Source organism: Paramisgurnus dabryanus, chromosome 9 (assembly GCF_030506205.2).
Source record: "Paramisgurnus dabryanus chromosome 9, PD_genome_1.1, whole genome shotgun sequence".
Taxonomy (NCBI): Eukaryota; Metazoa; Chordata; class Actinopteri; order Cypriniformes; family Cobitidae; genus Paramisgurnus; species Paramisgurnus dabryanus.
Genome location: NC_133345.1, coordinates 5596223 through 5614317, shown reverse-complemented (window position 1 = coordinate 5614317; position 18095 = coordinate 5596223). Strand labels below are relative to the sequence as shown.

The 18095-nt window shown below is 48.3% G+C and overlaps 54 non-coding genes and 20 pseudogenes across 54 annotated transcripts; all 74 read right to left on the bottom strand.

Moving 5' to 3' along the window:
• Positions 1-60: 60 nt before the first annotated feature.
• On the bottom strand, positions 61-179 carry LOC135724625 (5S ribosomal RNA). The gene has a single exon (XR_010524286.1). It is a non-coding gene; the product is annotated as a 5S ribosomal RNA (ribosomal RNA).
• Positions 180-305: 126 nt separating this feature from the next.
• LOC135726455 (5S ribosomal RNA) lies at positions 306-424 on the bottom strand. The gene has a single exon (XR_010524975.1). It is a non-coding gene; the product is annotated as a 5S ribosomal RNA (ribosomal RNA).
• Positions 425-549: 125 nt separating this feature from the next.
• Positions 550-668, bottom strand: LOC135726444 (5S ribosomal RNA). The gene has a single exon (XR_010524974.1). It is a non-coding gene; the product is annotated as a 5S ribosomal RNA (ribosomal RNA).
• A 126-nt stretch (positions 669-794) lies between these two features.
• On the bottom strand, positions 795-913 carry LOC135726431 (5S ribosomal RNA). Its single transcript, XR_010524973.1, has one exon. It is a non-coding gene; the product is annotated as a 5S ribosomal RNA (ribosomal RNA).
• Positions 914-1038: 125 nt separating this feature from the next.
• Positions 1039-1157, bottom strand: LOC135726484 (5S ribosomal RNA; annotated as a pseudogene).
• A 120-nt stretch (positions 1158-1277) lies between these two features.
• LOC135724624 (5S ribosomal RNA) lies at positions 1278-1396 on the bottom strand. Its single transcript, XR_010524285.1, has one exon. It is a non-coding gene; the product is annotated as a 5S ribosomal RNA (ribosomal RNA).
• A 125-nt stretch (positions 1397-1521) lies between these two features.
• On the bottom strand, positions 1522-1640 carry LOC135726419 (5S ribosomal RNA). The gene has a single exon (XR_010524972.1). It is a non-coding gene; the product is annotated as a 5S ribosomal RNA (ribosomal RNA).
• A 125-nt stretch (positions 1641-1765) lies between these two features.
• On the bottom strand, positions 1766-1884 carry LOC135723684 (5S ribosomal RNA). Its single transcript, XR_010523375.1, has one exon. It is a non-coding gene; the product is annotated as a 5S ribosomal RNA (ribosomal RNA).
• A 120-nt stretch (positions 1885-2004) lies between these two features.
• On the bottom strand, positions 2005-2123 carry LOC135724622 (5S ribosomal RNA). Its single transcript, XR_010524283.1, has one exon. It is a non-coding gene; the product is annotated as a 5S ribosomal RNA (ribosomal RNA).
• Positions 2124-2249: 126 nt separating this feature from the next.
• Positions 2250-2368, bottom strand: LOC135726197 (5S ribosomal RNA; annotated as a pseudogene).
• A 126-nt stretch (positions 2369-2494) lies between these two features.
• Positions 2495-2613, bottom strand: LOC135726408 (5S ribosomal RNA). Its single transcript, XR_010524971.1, has one exon. It is a non-coding gene; the product is annotated as a 5S ribosomal RNA (ribosomal RNA).
• Positions 2614-2738: 125 nt separating this feature from the next.
• LOC135726396 (5S ribosomal RNA) lies at positions 2739-2857 on the bottom strand. Its single transcript, XR_010524970.1, has one exon. It is a non-coding gene; the product is annotated as a 5S ribosomal RNA (ribosomal RNA).
• Positions 2858-2982: 125 nt separating this feature from the next.
• Positions 2983-3101, bottom strand: LOC135726383 (5S ribosomal RNA). Its single transcript, XR_010524968.1, has one exon. It is a non-coding gene; the product is annotated as a 5S ribosomal RNA (ribosomal RNA).
• Positions 3102-3227: 126 nt separating this feature from the next.
• Positions 3228-3346, bottom strand: LOC135726372 (5S ribosomal RNA). Its single transcript, XR_010524967.1, has one exon. It is a non-coding gene; the product is annotated as a 5S ribosomal RNA (ribosomal RNA).
• A 125-nt stretch (positions 3347-3471) lies between these two features.
• Positions 3472-3590, bottom strand: LOC135726360 (5S ribosomal RNA). Its single transcript, XR_010524966.1, has one exon. It is a non-coding gene; the product is annotated as a 5S ribosomal RNA (ribosomal RNA).
• Positions 3591-3715: 125 nt separating this feature from the next.
• Positions 3716-3834, bottom strand: LOC135725280 (5S ribosomal RNA; annotated as a pseudogene).
• Positions 3835-3960: 126 nt separating this feature from the next.
• Positions 3961-4079, bottom strand: LOC135726348 (5S ribosomal RNA). Its single transcript, XR_010524965.1, has one exon. It is a non-coding gene; the product is annotated as a 5S ribosomal RNA (ribosomal RNA).
• A 125-nt stretch (positions 4080-4204) lies between these two features.
• LOC135726483 (5S ribosomal RNA) lies at positions 4205-4323 on the bottom strand (annotated as a pseudogene).
• Positions 4324-4443: 120 nt separating this feature from the next.
• LOC135725234 (5S ribosomal RNA) lies at positions 4444-4562 on the bottom strand (annotated as a pseudogene).
• A 120-nt stretch (positions 4563-4682) lies between these two features.
• Positions 4683-4801, bottom strand: LOC135724621 (5S ribosomal RNA). The gene has a single exon (XR_010524282.1). It is a non-coding gene; the product is annotated as a 5S ribosomal RNA (ribosomal RNA).
• Positions 4802-4927: 126 nt separating this feature from the next.
• LOC135726196 (5S ribosomal RNA) lies at positions 4928-5046 on the bottom strand (annotated as a pseudogene).
• A 126-nt stretch (positions 5047-5172) lies between these two features.
• On the bottom strand, positions 5173-5291 carry LOC135726337 (5S ribosomal RNA). The gene has a single exon (XR_010524963.1). It is a non-coding gene; the product is annotated as a 5S ribosomal RNA (ribosomal RNA).
• A 125-nt stretch (positions 5292-5416) lies between these two features.
• Positions 5417-5535, bottom strand: LOC135726325 (5S ribosomal RNA). Its single transcript, XR_010524962.1, has one exon. It is a non-coding gene; the product is annotated as a 5S ribosomal RNA (ribosomal RNA).
• Positions 5536-5664: 129 nt separating this feature from the next.
• On the bottom strand, positions 5665-5783 carry LOC135726314 (5S ribosomal RNA). The gene has a single exon (XR_010524961.1). It is a non-coding gene; the product is annotated as a 5S ribosomal RNA (ribosomal RNA).
• Positions 5784-5909: 126 nt separating this feature from the next.
• On the bottom strand, positions 5910-6028 carry LOC135726303 (5S ribosomal RNA). The gene has a single exon (XR_010524960.1). It is a non-coding gene; the product is annotated as a 5S ribosomal RNA (ribosomal RNA).
• Positions 6029-6153: 125 nt separating this feature from the next.
• LOC135725279 (5S ribosomal RNA) lies at positions 6154-6272 on the bottom strand (annotated as a pseudogene).
• A 126-nt stretch (positions 6273-6398) lies between these two features.
• On the bottom strand, positions 6399-6517 carry LOC135726291 (5S ribosomal RNA). The gene has a single exon (XR_010524959.1). It is a non-coding gene; the product is annotated as a 5S ribosomal RNA (ribosomal RNA).
• A 125-nt stretch (positions 6518-6642) lies between these two features.
• Positions 6643-6761, bottom strand: LOC135726482 (5S ribosomal RNA; annotated as a pseudogene).
• Positions 6762-6881: 120 nt separating this feature from the next.
• On the bottom strand, positions 6882-7000 carry LOC135724620 (5S ribosomal RNA). The gene has a single exon (XR_010524281.1). It is a non-coding gene; the product is annotated as a 5S ribosomal RNA (ribosomal RNA).
• Positions 7001-7126: 126 nt separating this feature from the next.
• Positions 7127-7245, bottom strand: LOC135726279 (5S ribosomal RNA). Its single transcript, XR_010524958.1, has one exon. It is a non-coding gene; the product is annotated as a 5S ribosomal RNA (ribosomal RNA).
• A 125-nt stretch (positions 7246-7370) lies between these two features.
• LOC135726066 (5S ribosomal RNA) lies at positions 7371-7489 on the bottom strand (annotated as a pseudogene).
• A 125-nt stretch (positions 7490-7614) lies between these two features.
• Positions 7615-7733, bottom strand: LOC135725755 (5S ribosomal RNA; annotated as a pseudogene).
• A 126-nt stretch (positions 7734-7859) lies between these two features.
• On the bottom strand, positions 7860-7978 carry LOC135726266 (5S ribosomal RNA). Its single transcript, XR_010524956.1, has one exon. It is a non-coding gene; the product is annotated as a 5S ribosomal RNA (ribosomal RNA).
• A 125-nt stretch (positions 7979-8103) lies between these two features.
• LOC135724245 (5S ribosomal RNA) lies at positions 8104-8222 on the bottom strand. The gene has a single exon (XR_010523915.1). It is a non-coding gene; the product is annotated as a 5S ribosomal RNA (ribosomal RNA).
• Positions 8223-8348: 126 nt separating this feature from the next.
• LOC135726254 (5S ribosomal RNA) lies at positions 8349-8467 on the bottom strand. Its single transcript, XR_010524955.1, has one exon. It is a non-coding gene; the product is annotated as a 5S ribosomal RNA (ribosomal RNA).
• Positions 8468-8592: 125 nt separating this feature from the next.
• Positions 8593-8711, bottom strand: LOC135725059 (5S ribosomal RNA). Its single transcript, XR_010524712.1, has one exon. It is a non-coding gene; the product is annotated as a 5S ribosomal RNA (ribosomal RNA).
• Positions 8712-8838: 127 nt separating this feature from the next.
• LOC135726242 (5S ribosomal RNA) lies at positions 8839-8957 on the bottom strand. Its single transcript, XR_010524954.1, has one exon. It is a non-coding gene; the product is annotated as a 5S ribosomal RNA (ribosomal RNA).
• Positions 8958-9082: 125 nt separating this feature from the next.
• On the bottom strand, positions 9083-9201 carry LOC135726230 (5S ribosomal RNA). Its single transcript, XR_010524952.1, has one exon. It is a non-coding gene; the product is annotated as a 5S ribosomal RNA (ribosomal RNA).
• Positions 9202-9327: 126 nt separating this feature from the next.
• On the bottom strand, positions 9328-9446 carry LOC135726218 (5S ribosomal RNA). The gene has a single exon (XR_010524951.1). It is a non-coding gene; the product is annotated as a 5S ribosomal RNA (ribosomal RNA).
• A 125-nt stretch (positions 9447-9571) lies between these two features.
• Positions 9572-9690, bottom strand: LOC135726481 (5S ribosomal RNA; annotated as a pseudogene).
• A 120-nt stretch (positions 9691-9810) lies between these two features.
• LOC135726235 (5S ribosomal RNA) lies at positions 9811-9929 on the bottom strand (annotated as a pseudogene).
• Positions 9930-10055: 126 nt separating this feature from the next.
• LOC135726207 (5S ribosomal RNA) lies at positions 10056-10174 on the bottom strand. Its single transcript, XR_010524950.1, has one exon. It is a non-coding gene; the product is annotated as a 5S ribosomal RNA (ribosomal RNA).
• Positions 10175-10299: 125 nt separating this feature from the next.
• LOC135723683 (5S ribosomal RNA) lies at positions 10300-10418 on the bottom strand. The gene has a single exon (XR_010523374.1). It is a non-coding gene; the product is annotated as a 5S ribosomal RNA (ribosomal RNA).
• Positions 10419-10538: 120 nt separating this feature from the next.
• On the bottom strand, positions 10539-10657 carry LOC135724619 (5S ribosomal RNA). Its single transcript, XR_010524280.1, has one exon. It is a non-coding gene; the product is annotated as a 5S ribosomal RNA (ribosomal RNA).
• A 126-nt stretch (positions 10658-10783) lies between these two features.
• LOC135726194 (5S ribosomal RNA) lies at positions 10784-10902 on the bottom strand (annotated as a pseudogene).
• Positions 10903-11028: 126 nt separating this feature from the next.
• LOC135721900 (5S ribosomal RNA) lies at positions 11029-11147 on the bottom strand. Its single transcript, XR_010521654.1, has one exon. It is a non-coding gene; the product is annotated as a 5S ribosomal RNA (ribosomal RNA).
• A 125-nt stretch (positions 11148-11272) lies between these two features.
• Positions 11273-11391, bottom strand: LOC135726195 (5S ribosomal RNA). Its single transcript, XR_010524949.1, has one exon. It is a non-coding gene; the product is annotated as a 5S ribosomal RNA (ribosomal RNA).
• Positions 11392-11516: 125 nt separating this feature from the next.
• On the bottom strand, positions 11517-11635 carry LOC135726184 (5S ribosomal RNA). The gene has a single exon (XR_010524948.1). It is a non-coding gene; the product is annotated as a 5S ribosomal RNA (ribosomal RNA).
• A 126-nt stretch (positions 11636-11761) lies between these two features.
• Positions 11762-11880, bottom strand: LOC135726172 (5S ribosomal RNA). Its single transcript, XR_010524947.1, has one exon. It is a non-coding gene; the product is annotated as a 5S ribosomal RNA (ribosomal RNA).
• Positions 11881-12005: 125 nt separating this feature from the next.
• LOC135726161 (5S ribosomal RNA) lies at positions 12006-12124 on the bottom strand. Its single transcript, XR_010524946.1, has one exon. It is a non-coding gene; the product is annotated as a 5S ribosomal RNA (ribosomal RNA).
• Positions 12125-12249: 125 nt separating this feature from the next.
• Positions 12250-12368, bottom strand: LOC135725278 (5S ribosomal RNA; annotated as a pseudogene).
• Positions 12369-12493: 125 nt separating this feature from the next.
• LOC135726148 (5S ribosomal RNA) lies at positions 12494-12612 on the bottom strand. Its single transcript, XR_010524944.1, has one exon. It is a non-coding gene; the product is annotated as a 5S ribosomal RNA (ribosomal RNA).
• A 125-nt stretch (positions 12613-12737) lies between these two features.
• Positions 12738-12856, bottom strand: LOC135726480 (5S ribosomal RNA; annotated as a pseudogene).
• Positions 12857-12980: 124 nt separating this feature from the next.
• Positions 12981-13099, bottom strand: LOC135724618 (5S ribosomal RNA). The gene has a single exon (XR_010524279.1). It is a non-coding gene; the product is annotated as a 5S ribosomal RNA (ribosomal RNA).
• Positions 13100-13225: 126 nt separating this feature from the next.
• LOC135726137 (5S ribosomal RNA) lies at positions 13226-13344 on the bottom strand. Its single transcript, XR_010524943.1, has one exon. It is a non-coding gene; the product is annotated as a 5S ribosomal RNA (ribosomal RNA).
• Positions 13345-13469: 125 nt separating this feature from the next.
• On the bottom strand, positions 13470-13588 carry LOC135726064 (5S ribosomal RNA; annotated as a pseudogene).
• Positions 13589-13713: 125 nt separating this feature from the next.
• On the bottom strand, positions 13714-13832 carry LOC135725754 (5S ribosomal RNA; annotated as a pseudogene).
• Positions 13833-13958: 126 nt separating this feature from the next.
• LOC135726125 (5S ribosomal RNA) lies at positions 13959-14077 on the bottom strand. Its single transcript, XR_010524942.1, has one exon. It is a non-coding gene; the product is annotated as a 5S ribosomal RNA (ribosomal RNA).
• Positions 14078-14202: 125 nt separating this feature from the next.
• LOC135724244 (5S ribosomal RNA) lies at positions 14203-14321 on the bottom strand. The gene has a single exon (XR_010523914.1). It is a non-coding gene; the product is annotated as a 5S ribosomal RNA (ribosomal RNA).
• Positions 14322-14447: 126 nt separating this feature from the next.
• LOC135726113 (5S ribosomal RNA) lies at positions 14448-14566 on the bottom strand. The gene has a single exon (XR_010524941.1). It is a non-coding gene; the product is annotated as a 5S ribosomal RNA (ribosomal RNA).
• A 125-nt stretch (positions 14567-14691) lies between these two features.
• Positions 14692-14810, bottom strand: LOC135725342 (5S ribosomal RNA). Its single transcript, XR_010524865.1, has one exon. It is a non-coding gene; the product is annotated as a 5S ribosomal RNA (ribosomal RNA).
• Positions 14811-14936: 126 nt separating this feature from the next.
• Positions 14937-15055, bottom strand: LOC135726102 (5S ribosomal RNA). The gene has a single exon (XR_010524940.1). It is a non-coding gene; the product is annotated as a 5S ribosomal RNA (ribosomal RNA).
• A 125-nt stretch (positions 15056-15180) lies between these two features.
• Positions 15181-15299, bottom strand: LOC135726091 (5S ribosomal RNA). The gene has a single exon (XR_010524939.1). It is a non-coding gene; the product is annotated as a 5S ribosomal RNA (ribosomal RNA).
• Positions 15300-15424: 125 nt separating this feature from the next.
• On the bottom strand, positions 15425-15543 carry LOC135725276 (5S ribosomal RNA; annotated as a pseudogene).
• Positions 15544-15663: 120 nt separating this feature from the next.
• LOC135724617 (5S ribosomal RNA) lies at positions 15664-15782 on the bottom strand. Its single transcript, XR_010524278.1, has one exon. It is a non-coding gene; the product is annotated as a 5S ribosomal RNA (ribosomal RNA).
• A 126-nt stretch (positions 15783-15908) lies between these two features.
• Positions 15909-16027, bottom strand: LOC135726080 (5S ribosomal RNA). Its single transcript, XR_010524938.1, has one exon. It is a non-coding gene; the product is annotated as a 5S ribosomal RNA (ribosomal RNA).
• A 126-nt stretch (positions 16028-16153) lies between these two features.
• On the bottom strand, positions 16154-16272 carry LOC135726069 (5S ribosomal RNA). The gene has a single exon (XR_010524937.1). It is a non-coding gene; the product is annotated as a 5S ribosomal RNA (ribosomal RNA).
• Positions 16273-16397: 125 nt separating this feature from the next.
• LOC135726478 (5S ribosomal RNA) lies at positions 16398-16516 on the bottom strand (annotated as a pseudogene).
• A 120-nt stretch (positions 16517-16636) lies between these two features.
• LOC135723890 (5S ribosomal RNA) lies at positions 16637-16755 on the bottom strand. The gene has a single exon (XR_010523572.1). It is a non-coding gene; the product is annotated as a 5S ribosomal RNA (ribosomal RNA).
• Positions 16756-16879: 124 nt separating this feature from the next.
• LOC135726057 (5S ribosomal RNA) lies at positions 16880-16998 on the bottom strand. The gene has a single exon (XR_010524936.1). It is a non-coding gene; the product is annotated as a 5S ribosomal RNA (ribosomal RNA).
• Positions 16999-17123: 125 nt separating this feature from the next.
• Positions 17124-17242, bottom strand: LOC135726046 (5S ribosomal RNA). Its single transcript, XR_010524935.1, has one exon. It is a non-coding gene; the product is annotated as a 5S ribosomal RNA (ribosomal RNA).
• A 126-nt stretch (positions 17243-17368) lies between these two features.
• LOC135726033 (5S ribosomal RNA) lies at positions 17369-17487 on the bottom strand. The gene has a single exon (XR_010524933.1). It is a non-coding gene; the product is annotated as a 5S ribosomal RNA (ribosomal RNA).
• Positions 17488-17612: 125 nt separating this feature from the next.
• LOC135724341 (5S ribosomal RNA) lies at positions 17613-17731 on the bottom strand. The gene has a single exon (XR_010524010.1). It is a non-coding gene; the product is annotated as a 5S ribosomal RNA (ribosomal RNA).
• A 125-nt stretch (positions 17732-17856) lies between these two features.
• LOC135725923 (5S ribosomal RNA) lies at positions 17857-17975 on the bottom strand (annotated as a pseudogene).
• Between the last annotated feature and the right edge of the window lie 120 nt (positions 17976-18095).

Below are 18095 nucleotides of genomic sequence, written 5' to 3'. Positions count from 1 at the left end.
GAACGCTTACAGAAAGGACGCATTCATGGGAAAAATGACATAAATAATTAATTAATTTAATTCTTACAGCACCAGGTATTCCCAGGCGGTCTCCCATCCAAGTACTAACCAGGCCCGACCCTGCTTGGCTTCCGAGATCAGACGAGAGCGGGCGTGCTCAGGGTGGTGTGGCCGTAAACGAGTGCTGACTCGATTCGAGAGACACTTCAAGGCTAATGTGGCAACGCAATGACATCGGTAAATGGTTACAGAAAGGACGCATTCATGGGAAAAAATGACATAAAAAAAATAATTGATTAATTAAATGCTTACAGCACCTGGTATTCCCAGGCGGTCTCCCATCCAAGTACTAACCAGGCCCGACCCTGCTTGGCTTCCGAGATCAGACGAGAGCGGGCGTGCTCAGGGTGGTGTGGCCGTAAGCGAGTGCTGACTCGATTCGAGAGACACTTCAAGACTTATGTGGCAACGCCATGACATCAGTGAACGCTTACAGAAAGGTCGCATTCATGGGAAAAAATGACATAAAAAAATATTTAATTAATTAAATGCTTACAGCACCTGGTATTCCCAGGCGGTCTCCCATCCAAGTACTAACCAGGCCCGACCCTGCTTGGCTTCCGAGATCAGACGAGAGCGGGCGTGCTCAGGGTGGTGTGGCCGTAAGCGAGTGCTGACTCGATTCGAGAGACACTTCAAGGCTAATGTGGCAACGCAATGACATCGGTAAATGGTTACAGAAAGGACGCATTCATGGGAAAAAATGACATAAAAAAAATTATTATTTAATTAAATGCTTACAGCACCTGGTATTCCCAGGCGGTCTCCCATCCAAGTACTAACCAGGCCCGACCCTGCTTGGCTTCCGAGATCAGACGAGAGCGGGCGTGCTCAGGGTGGTGTGGCCGTAAGCGAGTGCAGACTTGATTCGAGAGACACTTCAAAACTAATGTGGCAACGCCATGCCATGGGAGAACGCTTACAGAAAGGACGCATTCATGGGAAAAAATGACATAAAAAAATAATTAATTAATTAAATGCTTAGAGCACCTGGTATTCCCAGGCGGTCTCCCATCCAAGTACTAACCAGGCCCGACCCTGCTTGGCTTACGAGATCAGACGAGAGCGGGCGTGCTCAGGGTGGCGTGGCCGTAAGCGAGTGCTGACTTGATTCGAGAGACACTTCAAAACTAATGTGGCAACGCCATGCCATGGGAGAACGCTTACAGAAAGGACGCATTCATGGGAAAAATGACATAAATAATTAATTAATTTAATTCTTACAGCACCAGGTATTCCCAGGCGGTCTCCCATCCAAGTACTAACCAGGCCCGACCCTGCTTGGCTTCCGAGATCAGACGAGAGCGGGCGTGCTCAGGGTGGTGTGGCCGTAAACGAGTGCTGACTCGATTCGAGAGACACTTCAAGGCTAATGTGGCAACGCAATGACATCGGTAAATGGTTACAGAAAGGACGCATTCATGGGAAAAAATGACATAAAAAAATAATTAATTAATTAAATGCTTACAGCACCTGGTATTCCCAGGCGGTCTCCCATCCAAGTACTAACCAGGCCCGACCCTGCTTGGCTTCCGAGATCAGACGAGAGCGGGCGTGCTCAGGGTGGTGTGGCCGTAAGCGAGTGCTGACTCGATTCGAGAGACACTTCAAGGCTAATGTGGCAACGCAATGACATCGGTAAATGGTTACAGAAAGGAAGCATTCATGGGAAAATATGACATAAATAAATATTTAATTAATTAAATGCTTACAGCACCTGGTATTCCCAGGCGGTCTCCCATCCAAGTACTAACCAGGCCCGACCCTGCTTGGCTTCCGAGATCAGACGAGAGCGGGCGTGCTCAGGGTGGCGTGGCCGTAAGCGAGTGCTGACTTGATTCGAGAGACACTTCAAAACTAATGTGGCAACGCCATGCCATGGGAGAACGCTTACAGAAAGGACGCATTCATGGGAAAAATGACATAAATAATTAATTAATTTAATTCTTACAGCACCAGGTATTCCCAGGCGGTCTCCCATCCAAGTACTAACCAGGCCCGACCCTGCTTGGCTTCCGAGATCAGACGAGAGCGGGCGTGCTCAGGGTGGTGTGGCCGTAAACGAGTGCTGACTCGATTCGAGAGACACTTCAAGGCTAATGTGGCAACGCAATGACATCGGTAAATGGTTACAGAAAGGACGCATTCATGGGAAAAAATGACATAAAAAAAATAATTAATCAATTAAATTATTACAGCATCTGGTATTCCCAGGCGGTCTCCCATCCAAGTACTAACCAGGCCCGACCCTGCTTGGCTTCCGAGATCAGACGAGAGCGGGCGTGCTCAGGGTGGTGTGGCCGTAAACGAGTGCTGACCCGATTCGAGAGACACTTCAAGGCTAATGTGGCAACGCAATGACATCGGTAAATGGTTACAGAAAGGACGCATTCATGGGAAAAAATGACATAAAAAAAATAATTAATTAATTAAATGCTTACAGCACCTGGTATTCCCAGGCGGTCTCCCATCCAAGTACTAACCAGGCCCGACCCTGCTTGGCTTCCGAGATCAGACGAGAGCGGGCGTGCTCAGGGTGGTGTGGCCGTAAGCGAGTGCTGACTCGCTTCGATAGACACTTCAAGACTTATGTGGCAACGCCATGACATCAGTGAACGCTTACAGAAAGATCGCATTCATGGGAAAAAATGACATAAAAAAATAATTAATTAATTAAATGCTTACAGCACCTGGTATTCCCAGGCGGTCTCCCATCCAAGTACTAACCAGGCCCGACCCTGCTTGGCTTCCGAGATCAGACGAGAGCGGGCGTGCTCAGGGTGGTGTGGCCGTAAGCGAGTGCTGACTCGATTCGAGAGACACTTCAAGGCTAATGTGGCAACGCAATGACATCGGTAAATGGTTACAGAAAGGACGCATTCATGGGAAAAAATGACATAAAAAAATAATTAATTAATTAAATGCTTACAGCACCTGGTATTCCCAGGCGGTCTCCCATCCAAGTACTAACCAGGCCCGACCCTGCTTGGCTTCCGAGATCAGACGAGAGCGGGCGTGCTCAGGGTGGTGTGGCCGTAAGCGAGTGCTGACTCGATTCGAGAGACACTTCAAGGCTAATGTGGCAACGCAATGACATCGGTAAATGGTTACAGAAAGGACGCATTCATGGGAAAAAATGACATAAAAAAAATTATTAATTAATTAAATGCTTACAGCACCTGGTATTCCCAGGCGGTCTCCCATCCAAGTACTAACCAGGCCCGACCCTGCTTGGCTTCCGAGATCAGACGAGAGCGGGCGTGCTCAGGGTGGTGTGGCCGTAAGCGAGTGCAGACTTGATTCGAGAGACACTTCAAAACTAATGTGGCAACGCCATGCCATGGGAGAACGCTTACAGAAAGGACGCATTCATGGGAAAATATGACATAAATAAATATTTAATTAATTAAATGCTTACAGCACCTGGTATTCCCAGGCGGTCTCCCATCCAAGTACTAACCAGGCCCGACCCTGCTTGGCTTCCGAGATCAGACGAGAGCGGGCGTGCTCAGGGTGGTGTGGCCGTAAGCGAGTGCCGACTCGAATCGACAGACACTTCAAGACTTATGTGGCAACGCCATGACATCAGTGAACGCTTACAGAAAGAACGCATTCATGGGAAAAAATGACATAAATAAATATTTAATTAATTAAATGCTTACAGCACCTGGTATTCCCAGGCAATCTCCCATCCAAGTACTAACCAGGCCCGACCCTGCTTGGCTTCCGAGATCAGACGAGAGCGGGCGTGCTCAGGGTGGTGTGGCCGTAAGCGAGTGCTGACTCGATTCGAGAGACACTTCAAGGCTAATGTGGCAACGCAATGACATCGGTAAATGGTTACAGAAAGGACGCATTCATGGGAAAAAATGACATAAAAAAAATTATTAATTAATTAAATGCTTACAGCACCTGGTATTCCCAGGCGGTCTCCCATCCAAGTACTAACCAGGCCCGACCCTGCTTGGCTTCCGAGATCAGACGAGAGCGGGCGTGCTCAGGGTGGTGTGGCCGTAAGCGAGTGCAGACTTGATTCGAGAGACACTTCAAAACTAATGTGGCAACGCCATGCCATGGGAGAACGCTTACAGAAAGGACGCATTCATGGGAAAAAATGACATAAAAAAATAATTAATTAATTAAATGCTTAGAGCACCTGGTATTCCCAGGCGGTCTCCCATCCAAGTACTAACCAGGCCCGACCCTGCTTGGCTTACGAGATCAGACGAGAGCGGGCGTGCTCAGGGTGGCGTGGCCGTAAGCGAGTGCTGACTTGATTCGAGAGACACTTCAAAACTAATGTGGCAACGCCATGCCATGGGAGAACGCTTACAGAAAGGACGCATTCATGGGAAAAATGACATAAATAATTAATTAATTTAATTCTTACAGCACCAGGTATTCCCAGGCGGTCTCCCATCCAAGTACTAACCAGGCCCGACCCTGCTTGGCTTCCGAGATCAGACGAGAGCGGGCGTGCTCAGGGTGGCGTGGCCGTAAGCGAGTGCTGACTTGATTCGAGAGACACTTCAAAACTAATGTGGCAACGCCATGCCATGGGAGAACGCTTACAGAAAGGACGCATTCATGGGAAAAATGACATAAATAATTAATTAATTTAATTCTTACAGCACCAGGTATTCCCAGGCGGTCTCCCATCCAAGTACTAACCAGGCCCGACCCTGCTTGGCTTCCGAGATCAGACGAGAGCGGGCGTGCTCAGGGTGGTGTGGCCGTAAACGAGTGCTGACTCGATTCGAGAGACACTTCAAGGCTAATGTGGCAACGCAATGACATCGGTAAATGGTTACAGAAAGGACGCATTCATGGGAAAAAATGACATAAAAAAAATAATTAATCAATTAAATTATTACAGCATCTGGTATTCCCAGGCGGTCTCCCATCCAAGTACTAACCAGGCCCGACCCTGCTTGGCTTCCGAGATCAGACGAGAGCGGGCGTGCTCAGGGTGGTGTGGCCGTAAACGAGTGCTGACCCGATTCGAGAGACACTTCAAGGCTAATGTGGCAACGCAATGACATCGGTAAATGGTTACAGAAAGGACGCATTCATGGGAAAAAATGACATAAAAAAAATAATTAATTAATTAAATGCTTACAGCACCTGGTATTCCCAGGCGGTCTCCCATCCAAGTACTAACCAGGCCCGACCCTGCTTGGCTTCCGAGATCAGACGAGAGCGGGCGTGCTCAGGGTGGTGTGGCCGTAAGCGAGTGCTGACTCGCTTCGATAGACACTTCAAGACTTATGTGGCAACGCCATGACATCAGTGAACGCTTACAGAAAGATCGCATTCATGGGAAAAAATGACATAAAAAAATAATTAATTAATTAAATGCTTACAGCACCTGGTATTCCCAGGCGGTCTCCCATCCAAGTACTAACCAGGCCCGACCCTGCTTGGCTTCCGAGATCAGACGAGAGCGGGCGTGCTCAGGGTGGTGTGGCCGTAAGCGAGTGCTGACTCGATTCGAGAGACACTTCAAGGCTAATGTGGCAACGCAATGACATCGGTAAATGGTTACAGAAAGGACGCATTCATGGGAAAAAATGACATAAAAAAATAATTAATTAATTAATTAAATGCTTACAGCACCTGGTATTCCCAGGCGGTCTCCCATCCAAGTACTAACCAGGCCCGACCCTGCTTGGCTTCCGAGATCAGACGAGAGCGGGCGTGCTCAGGGTGGTGTGGCCGTAAGCGAGTGCTGACTCGATTCGAGAGACACTTCAAGGCTAATGTGGCAACGCAATGACATCGGTAAATGGTTACAGAAAGGACGCATTCATGGGAAAAAATGACATAAAAAAAATTATTAATTAATTAAATGCTTACAGCACCTGGTATTCCCAGGCGGTCTCCCATCCAAGTACTAACCAGGCCCGACCCTGCTTGGCTTCCGAGATCAGACGAGAGCGGGCGTGCTCAGGGTGGTGTGGCCGTAAGCGAGTGCCGACTCGAATCGACAGACACTTCAAGACTTATGTGGCAACGCCATGACATCAGTGAACGCTTACAGAAAGAACGCATTCATGGGAAAAAATGACATAAATAAATATTTAATTAATTAAATGCTTACAGCACCTGGTATTCCCAGGCAATCTCCCATCCAAGTACTAACCAGGCCCGACCCTGCTTGGCTTCCGAGATCAGACGAGAGCGGGCGTGCTCAGGGTGGTGTGGCCGTAAGCGAGTGCTGACTCGATTCGAGAGACACTTCAAGGCTAATGTGGCAACGCAATGACATCGGTAAATGGTTACAGAAAGGACGCATTCATGGGAAAAAATGACATAAAAAAAATTATTAATTAATTAAATGCTTACAGCACCTGGTATTCCCAGGCGGTCTCCCATCCAAGTACTAACCAGGCCCGACCCTGCTTGGCTTCCGAGATCAGACGAGAGCGGGCGTGCTCAGGGTGGTGTGGCCGTAAGCGAGTGCAGACTTGATTCGAGAGACACTTCAAAACTAATGTGGCAACGCCATGCCATGGGAGAACGCTTACAGAAAGGACGCATTCATGGGAAAAAATGACATAAAAAAATAATTAATTAATTAAATGCTTAGAGCACCTGGTATTCCCAGGCGGTCTCCCATCCAAGTACTAACCAGGCCCGACCCTGCTTGGCTTACGAGATCAGACGAGAGCGGGCGTGCTCAGGGTGGCGTGGCCGTAAGCGAGTGCTGACTTGATTCGAGAGACACTTCAAAACTAATGTGGCAACGCCATGCCATGGGAGAACGCTTACAGAAAGGACGCATTCATGGGAAAAATGACATAAATAATTAATTAATTTAATTCTTACAGCACCAGGTATTCCCAGGCGGTCTCCCATCCAAGTACTAACCAGGCCCGACCCTGCTTGGCTTCCGAGATCAGACGAGAGCGGGCGTGCTCAGGGTGGTGTGGCCGTAAACGAGTGCTGACTCGATTCGAGAGACACTTCAAGGCTAATGTGGCAACGCAATGACATCGGTAAATGGTTACAGAAAGGACGCATTCATGGGAAAAAATGACATAAAAAAAATAATTGATTAATTAAATGCTTACAGCACCTGGTATTCCCAGGCGGTCTCCCATCCAAGTACTAACCAGGCCCGACCCTGCTTGGCTTCCGAGATCAGACGAGAGCGGGCGTGCTCAGGGTGGTGTGGCCGTAAGCGAGTGCTGACTCGATTCGAGAGACACTTCAAGGCTAATGTGGCAACGCAATGACATCGGTAAATGGTTACAGAAAGGACGCATTCATGGGAAAATATGACATAAATAAATATTTAATTAATTAAATGCTTACAGCACCTGGTATTCCCAGGCGGTCTCCCATCCAAGTACTAACCAGGCCCGACCCTGCTTGGCTTCCGACATTAGACGAGAGCGGGCGTGCTCAGGGTGGTGTGGCCGTAAGCGAGTGCTGACACGCTTCGATAGACACTTCAAGACTTATGTGGCAACGCCATGACATCGGTGAACGCTTACAGAAAGATCGCATTCATGGGAAAAAATGACATAAAAAAATAATTAATTAATTAAATGCTTACAGCACCTGGTATTCCCAGGCGGTCTCCCATCCAAGTACTAACCAGGCCCGACCCTGCTTGGCTTACGAGATCAGACGAGAACGGACGTGCTCAGGGTGGTGTGGCCGTAAGCGAGTGCTGACTCGATTCGAGAGACACTTCAAGGCTAATGTGGCAACGCAATGACATCGGTAAATGGTTACAGAAAGGACGCATTCATGGGAAAAAATGACATAAAAAAAATAATTAATTAATTAAATGCTTACAGCACCTGGTATTCCCAGGCGGTCTCCCATCCAAGTACTAACCAGGCCCGACCCTGCTTGGCTTCCGAGATCAGACGAGAGCGGGCGTGCTCAGGGTGGTGTGGCCGTAAGCGAGTGCTGACTCGCTTCGATAGACACTTCAAGACTTATGTGGCAACGCCATGACATCATTGAACGCTTACAGAAAGGTCGCATTCATGGGAAAAAATGACATAAAAAAATAATTAATTAATTAAATGCTTACAGCACCTGGTATTCCCAGGCGGTCTCCCATCCAAGTACTAACCAGGCCCGACCCTGCTTGGCTTCCGAGATCAGACAAGAGCGGGCGTGCTCAGGGTGGTGTGGCCGTAAGCGAGTGCTGACTCGATTCGAGAGACACTTCAAGGCTAATGTGGCAACGCAATGACATCGGTAAATGGTTACAGAAAGGACGCATTCATGGGAAAAAATGACATAAAAAAAATTATTAATTAATTAAATGCTTACAGCACCTGGTATTCCCAGGCGGTCTCCCATCCAAGTACTAACCAGGCCCGACCCTGCTTGGCTTCCGAGATCAGACGAGAGCGGGCGTGCTCAGGGTGGTGTGGCCGTAAGCGAGTGCAGACTTGATTCGAGAGACACTTCAAAACTAATGTGGCAACGCCATGCCATGGGAGAACGCTTACAGAAAGGACGCATTCATGGGAAAAAATGACATAAAAAAATAATTAATTAATTAAATGCTTAGAGCACCTGGTATTCCCAGGCGGTCTCCCATCCAAGTACTAACCAGGCCCGACCCTGCTTGGCTTCCGAGATCAGACGAGAACGGGCGTGCTCAGGGTGGTGTGGCCGTAAGCGAGTGCTGACTCGATTCGAGAGACACTTCAAGGCTAATGTGGCAACGCAATGACATCGGTAAATGGTTACAGAAAGGACGCATTCATGGGAAAAAATGACATAAAAAAAAATTATTAATTAATTAAATGCTTACAGCACCTGGTATTCCCAGGCGGTCTCCCATCCAAGTACTAACCAGGCCCGACCCTGCTTGGCTTCCGAGATCAGACGAGAGCGGGCGTGCTCAGGGTGGTGTGGCCGTAAGCGAGTGCTGACTCGCTTCGATAGACACTTCAAGACTTATGTGGCAACGCCATGACATCAGTGAACGCTTACAGAAAGGTCGCATTCATGGGAAAAAATGACATAAAAAAATATTTAATTAATTAAATGCTTACAGCACCTGGTATTCCCAGGCGGTCTCCCATCCAAGTACTAACCAGGCCCGACCCTGCTTGGCTTCCGAGATCAGACGAGAGCGGGCGTGCTCAGGGTGGTGTGGCCGTAAGCGAGTGCTGACTCGATTCGAGAGACACTTCAAGGCTAATGTGGCAACGCAATGACATCGGTAAATGGTTACAGAAAGGACGCATTCATGGGAAAAAATGACATAAAAAAAATTATTATTTAATTAAATGCTTACAGCACCTGGTATTCCCAGGCGGTCTCCCATCCAAGTACTAACCAGGCCCGACCCTGCTTGGCTTCCGAGATCAGACGAGAGCGGGCGTGCTCAGGGTGGTGTGGCCGTAAGCGAGTGCAGACTTGATTCGAGAGACACTTCAAAACTAATGTGGCAACGCCATGCCATGGGAGAACGCTTACAGAAAGGACGCATTCATGGGAAAAAATGACATAAAAAAATAATTAATTAATTAAATGCTTAGAGCACCTGGTATTCCCAGGCGGTCTCCCATCCAAGTACTAACCAGGCCCGACCCTGCTTGGCTTACGAGATCAGACGAGAGCGGGCGTGCTCAGGGTGGCGTGGCCGTAAGCGAGTGCTGACTTGATTCGAGAGACACTTCAAAACTAATGTGGCAACGCCATGCCATGGGAGAACGCTTACAGAAAGGACGCATTCATGGGAAAAATGACATAAATAATTAATTAATTTAATTCTTACAGCACCAGGTATTCCCAGGCGGTCTCACATCCAAGTACTAACCAGGCCCGACCCTGCTTGGCTTCCGAGATCAGACGAGAGCGGGCGTGCTCAGGGTGGTGTGGCCGTAAACGAGTGCTGACTCGATTCGAGAGACACTTCAAGGCTAATGTGGCAACGCAATGACATCGGTAAATGGTTACAGAAAGGACGCATTCATGGGAAAAAATGACATAAAAAAAATAATTAATTAATTAAATGCTTACAGCACCTGGTATTCCCAGGCGGTCTCCCATCCAAGTACTAACCAGGCCCGACCCTGCTTGGCTTCCGAGATCAGACGAGAGCGGGCGTGCTCAGGGTGGTGTGGCCGTAAGCGAGTGCTGACTCGATTCGAGAGACACTTCAAGGCTAATGTGGCAACGCAATGACATCGGTAAATGGTTACAGAAAGGACGTATTCATGGGAAAATATGACATAAATAAATATTTAATTAATTAAATGCTTACAGCACCTGGTATTCCCAGGCGGTCTCCCATCCAAGTACTAACCAGGCCCGACCCTGCTTGGCTTCCGAGATCAGACGAGAGCGGGCGTGCTCAGGGTGGCGTGGCCGTAAGCGAGTGCTGACTTGATTCGAGAGACACTTCAAAACTAATGTGGCAACGCCATGCCATGGGAGAACGCTTACAGAAAGGACGCATTCATGGGAAAAATGACATAAATAATTAATTAATTTAATTCTTACAGCACCAGGTATTCCCAGGCGGTCTCCCATCCAAGTACTAACCAGGCCCGACCCTGCTTGGCTTCCGAGATCAGACGAGAGCGGGCGTGCTCAGGGTGGTGTGGCCGTAAACGAGTGCTGACTCGATTCGAGAGACACTTCAAGGCTAATGTGGCAACGCAATGACATCGGTAAATGGTTACAGAAAGGACGCATTCATGGGAAAAAATGACATAAAAAAAATAATTAATCAATTAAATTATTACAGCATCTGGTATTCCCAGGCGGTCTCCCATCCAAGTACTAACCAGGCCCGACCCTGCTTGGCTTCCGAGATCAGACGAGAGCGGGCGTGCTCAGGGTGGTGTGGCCGTAAACGAGTGCTGACCCGATTCGAGAGACACTTCAAGGCTAATGTGGCAACGCAATGACATCGGTAAATGGTTACAGAAAGGACGCATTCATGGGAAAAAATGACATAAAAAAAATAATTAATTAATTAAATGCTTACAGCACCTGGTATTCCCAGGCGGTCTCCCATCCAAGTACTAACCAGGCCCGACCCTGCTTGGCTTCCGAGATCAGACGAGACCGGGCGTGCTCAGGGTGGTGTGGCCGTAAGCGAGTGCTGACTCGCTTCGATAGACACTTCAAGACTTATGTGGCAACGCCATGACATCAGTGAACGCTTACAGAAAGATCGCATTCATGGGAAAAAATGACATAAAAAAATAATTAATTAATTAAATGCTTACAGCACCTGGTATTCCCAGGCGGTCTCCCATCCAAGTACTAACCAGGCCCGACCCTGCTTGGCTTCCGAGATCAGACGAGAGCGGGCGTGCTCAGGGTGGTGTGGCCGTAAGCGAGTGCTGACTCGATTCGAGAGACACTTCAAGGCTAATGTGGCAACGCAATGACATCGGTAAATGGTTACAGAAAGGACGCATTCATGGGAAAAAATGACATAAAAAAATAATTAATTAATTAAATGCTTACAGCACCTGGTATTCCCAGGCGGTCTCCCATCCAAGTACTAACCAGGCCCGACCCTGCTTGGCTTCCGAGATCAGACGAGAGCGGGCGTGCTCAGGGTGGTGTGGCCGTAAGCGAGTGCTGACTCGATTCGAGAGACACTTCAAGGCTAATGTGGCAACGCAATGACATCGGTAAATGGTTACAGAAAGGACGCATTCATGGGAAAAAATGACATAAAAAAAATTATTAATTAATTAAATGCTTACAGCACCTGGTATTCCCAGGCGGTCTCCCATCCAAGTACTAACCAGGCCCGACCCTGCTTGGCTTCCGAGATCAGACGAGAGCGGGCGTGCTCAGGGTGGTGTGGCCGTAAGCGAGTGCAGACTTGATTCGAGAGACACTTCAAAACTAATGTGGCAACGCCATGCCATGGGAGAACGCTTACAGAAAGGACGCATTCATGGGAAAATATGACATAAATAAATATTTAATTAATTAAATGCTTACAGCACCTGGTATTCCCAGGCGGTCTCCCATCCAAGTACTAACCAGGCCCGACCCTGCTTGGCTTCCGAGATCAGACGAGAGCGGGCGTGCTCAGGGTGGTGTGGCCGTAAGCGAGTGCCGACTCGAATCGACAGACACTTCAAGACTTATGTGGCAACGCCATGACATCAGTGAACGCTTACAGAAAGAACGCATTCATGGGAAAAAATGACATAAATAAATATTTAATTAATTAAATGCTTACAGCACCTGGTATTCCCAGGCAATCTCCCATCCAAGTACTAACCAGGCCCGACCCTGCTTGGCTTCCGAGATCAGACGAGAGCGGGCGTGCTCAGGGTGGTGTGGCCGTAAGCGAGTGCTGACTCGATTCGAGAGACACTTCAAGGCTAATGTGGCAACGCAATGACATCGGTAAATGGTTACAGAAAGGACGCATTCATGGGAAAAAATGACATAAAAAAATTATTAATTAATTAAATGCTTACAGCACCTGGTATTCCCAGGCGGTCTCCCATCCAAGTACTAACCAGGCCCGACCCTGCTTGGCTTCCGAGATCAGACGAGAGCGGGCGTGCTCAGGGTGGTGTGGCCGTAAGCGAGTGCAGACTTGATTCGAGAGACACTTCAAAACTAATGTGGCAACGCCATGCCATGGGAGAACGCTTACAGAAAGGACGCATTCATGGGAAAAAATGACATAAAAAAATAATTAATTAATTAAATGCTTAGAGCACCTGGTATTCCCAGGCGGTCTCCCATCCAAGTACTAACCAGGCCCGACCCTGCTTGGCTTACGAGATCAGACGAGAGCGGGCGTGCTCAGGGTGGCGTGGCCGTAAGCGAGTGCTGACTTGATTCGAGAGACACTTCAAAACTAATGTGGCAACGCCATGCCATGGGAGAACGCTTACAGAAAGGACGCATTCATGGGAAAAATGACATAAATAATTAATTAATTAATTTAATTCTTACAGCACCAGGTATTCCCAGGCGGTCTCCCATCCAAGTACTAACCAGGCCCGACCCTGCTTGGCTTCCGAGATCAGACGAGAGCGGGCGTGCTCAGGGTGGTGTGGCCGTAAACGAGTGCTGACTCGATTCGAGAGACACTTCAAGGTTAATGTGGCAACGCAATGACATCGGTAAATGGTTACAGAAAGGACGCATTCATGGGAAAAAATGACATAAAAAAAATAATTGATTAATTAAATGCTTACAGCACCTGGTATTCCCAGGCGGTCTCCCATCCAAGTACTAACCAGGCCCGACCCTGCTTGGCTTCCGAGATCAGACGAGAGCGGGCGTGCTCAGGGTGGTGTGGCCGTAAGCGAGTGCTGACTCGATTCGAGAGACACTTCAAGGCTAATGTGGCAACGCAATGACATCGGTAAATGGTTACAGAAAGGACGCATTCATGGGAAAATATGACATAAATAAATATTTAATTAATTAAATGCTTACAGCACCTGGTATTCCCAGGCGGTCTCCCATCCAAGTACTAACCAGGCCCGACCCTGCTTGGCTTCCGACATTAGACGAGAGCGGGCGTGCTCAGGGTGGTGTGGCCGTAAGCGAGTGCTGACACGCTTCGATAGACACTTCAAGACTTATGTGGCAACGCCATGACATCGGTGAACGCTTACAGAAAGATCGCATTCATGGGAAAAAATGACATAAAAAAATAATTAATTAATTAAATGCTTACAGCACCTGGTATTCCCAGGCGGTCTCCCATCCAAGTACTAACCAGGCCCGACCCTGCTTGGCTTACGAGATCAGACGAGAACGGACGTGCTCAGGGTGGTGTGGCCGTAAGCGAGTGCTGACTCGATTCGAGAGACACTTCAAGGCTAATGTGGCAACGCAATGACATCGGTAAATGGTTACAGAAAGGACGCATTCATGGGAAAAAATGACATAAAAAAAATAATTAATTAATTAAATGCTTACAGCACCTGGTATTCCCAGGCGGTCTCCCATCCAAGTACTAACCAGGCCCGACCCTGCTTGGCTTCCGAGATCAGACGAGAGCGGGCGTGCTCAGGGTGGTGTGGCCGTAAGCGAGTGCTGACTCGCTTCGATAGACACTTCAAGACTTATGTGGCAACGCCATGACATCATTGAACGCTTACAGAAAGGTCGCATTCATGGGAAAAAATGACATAAAAAAATAATTAATTAATTAAATGCTTACAGCACCTGGTATTCCCAGGCGGTCTCCCATCCAAGTACTAACCAGGCCCGACCCTGCTTGGCTTCCGAGATCAGACAAGAGCGGGCGTGCTCAGGGTGGTGTGGCCGTAAGCGAGTGCTGACTCGATTCGAGAGACACTTCAAGGCTAATGTGGCAACGCAATGACATCGGTAAATGGTTACAGAAAGGACGCATTCATGGGAAAAAATGACATAAAAAAAATTATTAATTAATTAAATGCTTACAGCACCTGGTATTCCCAGGCGGTCTCCCATCCAAGTACTAACCAGGCCCGACCCTGCTTGGCTTCCGAGATCAGACGAGAGCGGGCGTGCTCAGGGTGGTGTGGCCGTAAGCGAGTGCAGACTTGATTCGAGAGACACTTCAAAACTAATGTGGCAACGCCATGCCATGGGAGAACGCTTACAGAAAGGACGCATTCATGGGAAAATATGACATAAATAAATATTTAATTAATTAAATGCTTACAGCACCTGGTATTCCCAGGCGGTCTCCCATCCAAGTACTAACCAGGCCCGACCCTGCTTGGCTTCCGAGATCAGACGAGAACGGGCGTGCTCAGGGTGGTGTGGCCGTAAGCGAGTGCTGACTCGATTCGAGAGACACTTCAAGGCTAATGTGGCAACGCAATGACATCGGTAAATGGTTACAGAAAGGACGCATTCATGGGAAAAAATGACATAAAAAAAATTATTAATTAATTAAATGCTTACAGCACCTGGTATTCCCAGGCGGTCTCCCATCCAAGTACTAACCAGGCCCGACCCTGCTTGGCTTCCGAGATCAGACGAGAGCGGGCGTGCTCAGGGTGGTGTGGCCGTAAGCGAGTGCAGACTTGATTCGAGAGACACTTCAAAACTAATGTGGCAACGCCATGCCATGGGAGAACGCTTACAGAAAGGACGCATTCATGGGAAAATATGACATAAATAAATATTTAATTAATTAAATGCTTACAGCACCTGGTATTCCCAGGCGGTCTCCCATCCAAGTACTAACCAGGCCCGACCCTGCTTGGCTTCCGAGATCAGACGAGAGCGGGCGTGCTCAGGGTGGTGTGGCCGTAAGCGAGTGCCGACTCGAATCGACAGACACTTCAAGACTTATGTGGCAACGCCATGACATCAGTGAACGCTTACAGAAAGAACGCATTCATGGGAAAAAATGACATAAATAAATATTTAATTAATTAAATGCTTACAGCACCTGGTATTCCCAGGCAATCTCCCATCCAAGTACTAACCAGGCCCGACCCTGCTTGGCTTCCGAGATCAGACGAGAGCGGGCGTGCTCAGGGTGGTGTGGCCGTAAGCGAGTGCGGACTTGATTCGAGAGACACTTCAAAACTAATGTGGCAACGGCATGCCATGGGAGAACGCTTACAGAAAGGACGCATTCATGGGAAAAATGACATAAAAAATTAATTAATTAAATTCTTACAGCACCAGGTATTCCCAGGCGGTCTCCCATCCAAGTACTAACCAGGCCCGACCCTGCTTGGCTTCCGAGATCAGACGAGAGCGGGCGTGCTCAGGGTGGTGTGGCCGTAAACGAGTGCTGACTCGATTCGAGAGACACTTCAAGGCTAATGTGGCAACGCAATGACATCGGTAAATGGTTACAGAAAGGACGCATTTATGGGAAAAAATGACATAAAAAAAATAATTAATTAATTAAATGCTTACAGCACCTGGTATTCCCAGGCGGTCTCCCATCCAAGTACTAACCAGGCCCGACCCTGCTTGGCTTCCGAGATCAGACGAGAGCGGGCGTGCTCAGGGTGGTGTGGCCGTAAGCGAGTGCTGACTCGATTCGAGAGACACTTCAAGGCTAATGTGGCAACGCAATGACATCGGTAAATGGTTACAGAAAGGACGCATTCATGGGAAAAAATGACATAAAAAAAATTATTAAGTAATTAAATGCTTACAGCACCTGGTATTCCCAGGCGGTCTCCCATCCAAGTACTAACCAGGCCCGACCCTGCTTGGCTTCCGAGATCAGACGAGAGCGGGCGTGCTCAGGGTGGTGTGGCCGTAAGCGAGTGCAGACTTGATTCGAGAGACACTTCAAAACTAATGTGGCAACGCCATGTCATGGGAGAACGCTTACAGAAAGGACGCATTCATGGGAAAAAATGACATAAAAAAATAATTAATTAATTAAATGCTTAGAGCACCTGGTATTCCCAGGCGGTCTCCCATCCAAGTACTAACCAGGCCCGACCCTGCTTGGCTTACGAGATCAGACGAGAGCGGGCGTGCTCAGGGTGGCGTGGCCGTAAGCGAGTGCTGACTTGATTCGAGAGACACTTCAAAACTAATGTGGCAACGCCATGCCATGGGAGAACGCTTACAGAAAGGACGCATTCATGGGAAAAATGACATAAATAATTAATTAATTTAATTCTTACAGCACCAGGTATTCCCAGGCGGTCTCCCATCCAAGTACTAACCAGGCCCGACCCTGCTTGGCTTCCGAGATCAGACGAGAGCGGGCGTGCTCAGGGTGGTGTGGCCGTAAGCGAGTGCTGACTCGCTTCGATAGACACTTCAAGACTTATGTGGCAACGCCATGACATCAGTGAACGCTTACAGAAAGATCGCATTCATGGGAAAAAATGACATAAAAAATAATTAATTAATTAAATGCTTACAGCACCTGGTATTCCCAGGCGGTCTCCCATCCAAGTACTAACCAGGCCCGACCCTGCTTGGCTTCCGAGATCAGACGAGAGCGGGCGTGCTCAGGGTGGTGTGGCCGTAAGCGAGTGCTGACTCGATTCGAGAGACACTTCAAGGCTAATGTGGCAACGCAATGACATCGGTAAATGGTTACAGAAAGGACGCATTCATGGGAAAAAATGACATAAAAAAATAATTAATTAATTAAATGCTTACAGCACCTGGTATTCCCAGGCGGTCTCCCATCCAAGTACTAACCAGGCCCGACCCTGCTTGGCTTCCGAGATCAGACGAGAGCGGGCGTGCTCAGGGTGGTGTGGCCGTAAGCGAGTGCTGACTCGATTCGAGAGACACTTCAAGGCTAATGTGGCAACGCAATGACATCGGTAAATGGTTACAGAAAGGACGCATTCATGGGAAAAAATGACATAAAAAAAATTATTAATTAATTAAATGCTTACAGCACCTGGTATTCCCAGGCGGTCTCCCATCCAAGTACTAACCAGGCCCGACCCTGCTTGGCTTCCGAGATCAGACGAGAGCGGGCGTGCTCAGGGTGGTGTGGCCGTAAGCGAGTGCAGACTTGATTCGAGAGACACTTCAAAACTAATGTGGCAACGCCATGCCATGGGAGAACGCTTACAGAAAGGACGCATTCATGGGAAAATATGACATAAATAAATATTTAATTAATTAAATGCTTACAGCACCTGGTATTCCCAGGCGGTCTCCCATCCAAGTACTAACCAGGCCTGACCCTGCTTGGCTTCCGAGATCAGACGAGAGCGGGCGTGCTCAGGGTGGTGTGGCCGTAAGCGAGTGCCGACTCGAATCGACAGACACTTCAAGACTTATGTGGCAACGCCATGACATCAGTGAACGCTTACAGAAAGAACGCATTCATGGGAAAAAATGACATAAATAAATATTTAATTAATTAAATGCTTACAGTACCTGGTATTCCCAGGCAATCTCCCATCCAAGTACTAACCAGGCCCGACCCTGCTTGGCTTCCGAGATCAGACGAGAGCGGGCGTGCTCAGGGTGGTGTGGCCGTAAGCGAGTGCTGACTCGATTCGAGAGACACTTCAAGGCTAATGTGGCAACGCAATGACATCGGTAAATGGTTACAGAAAGGACGCATTCATGGGAAAAAATGACATAAAAAAAATTATTAATTA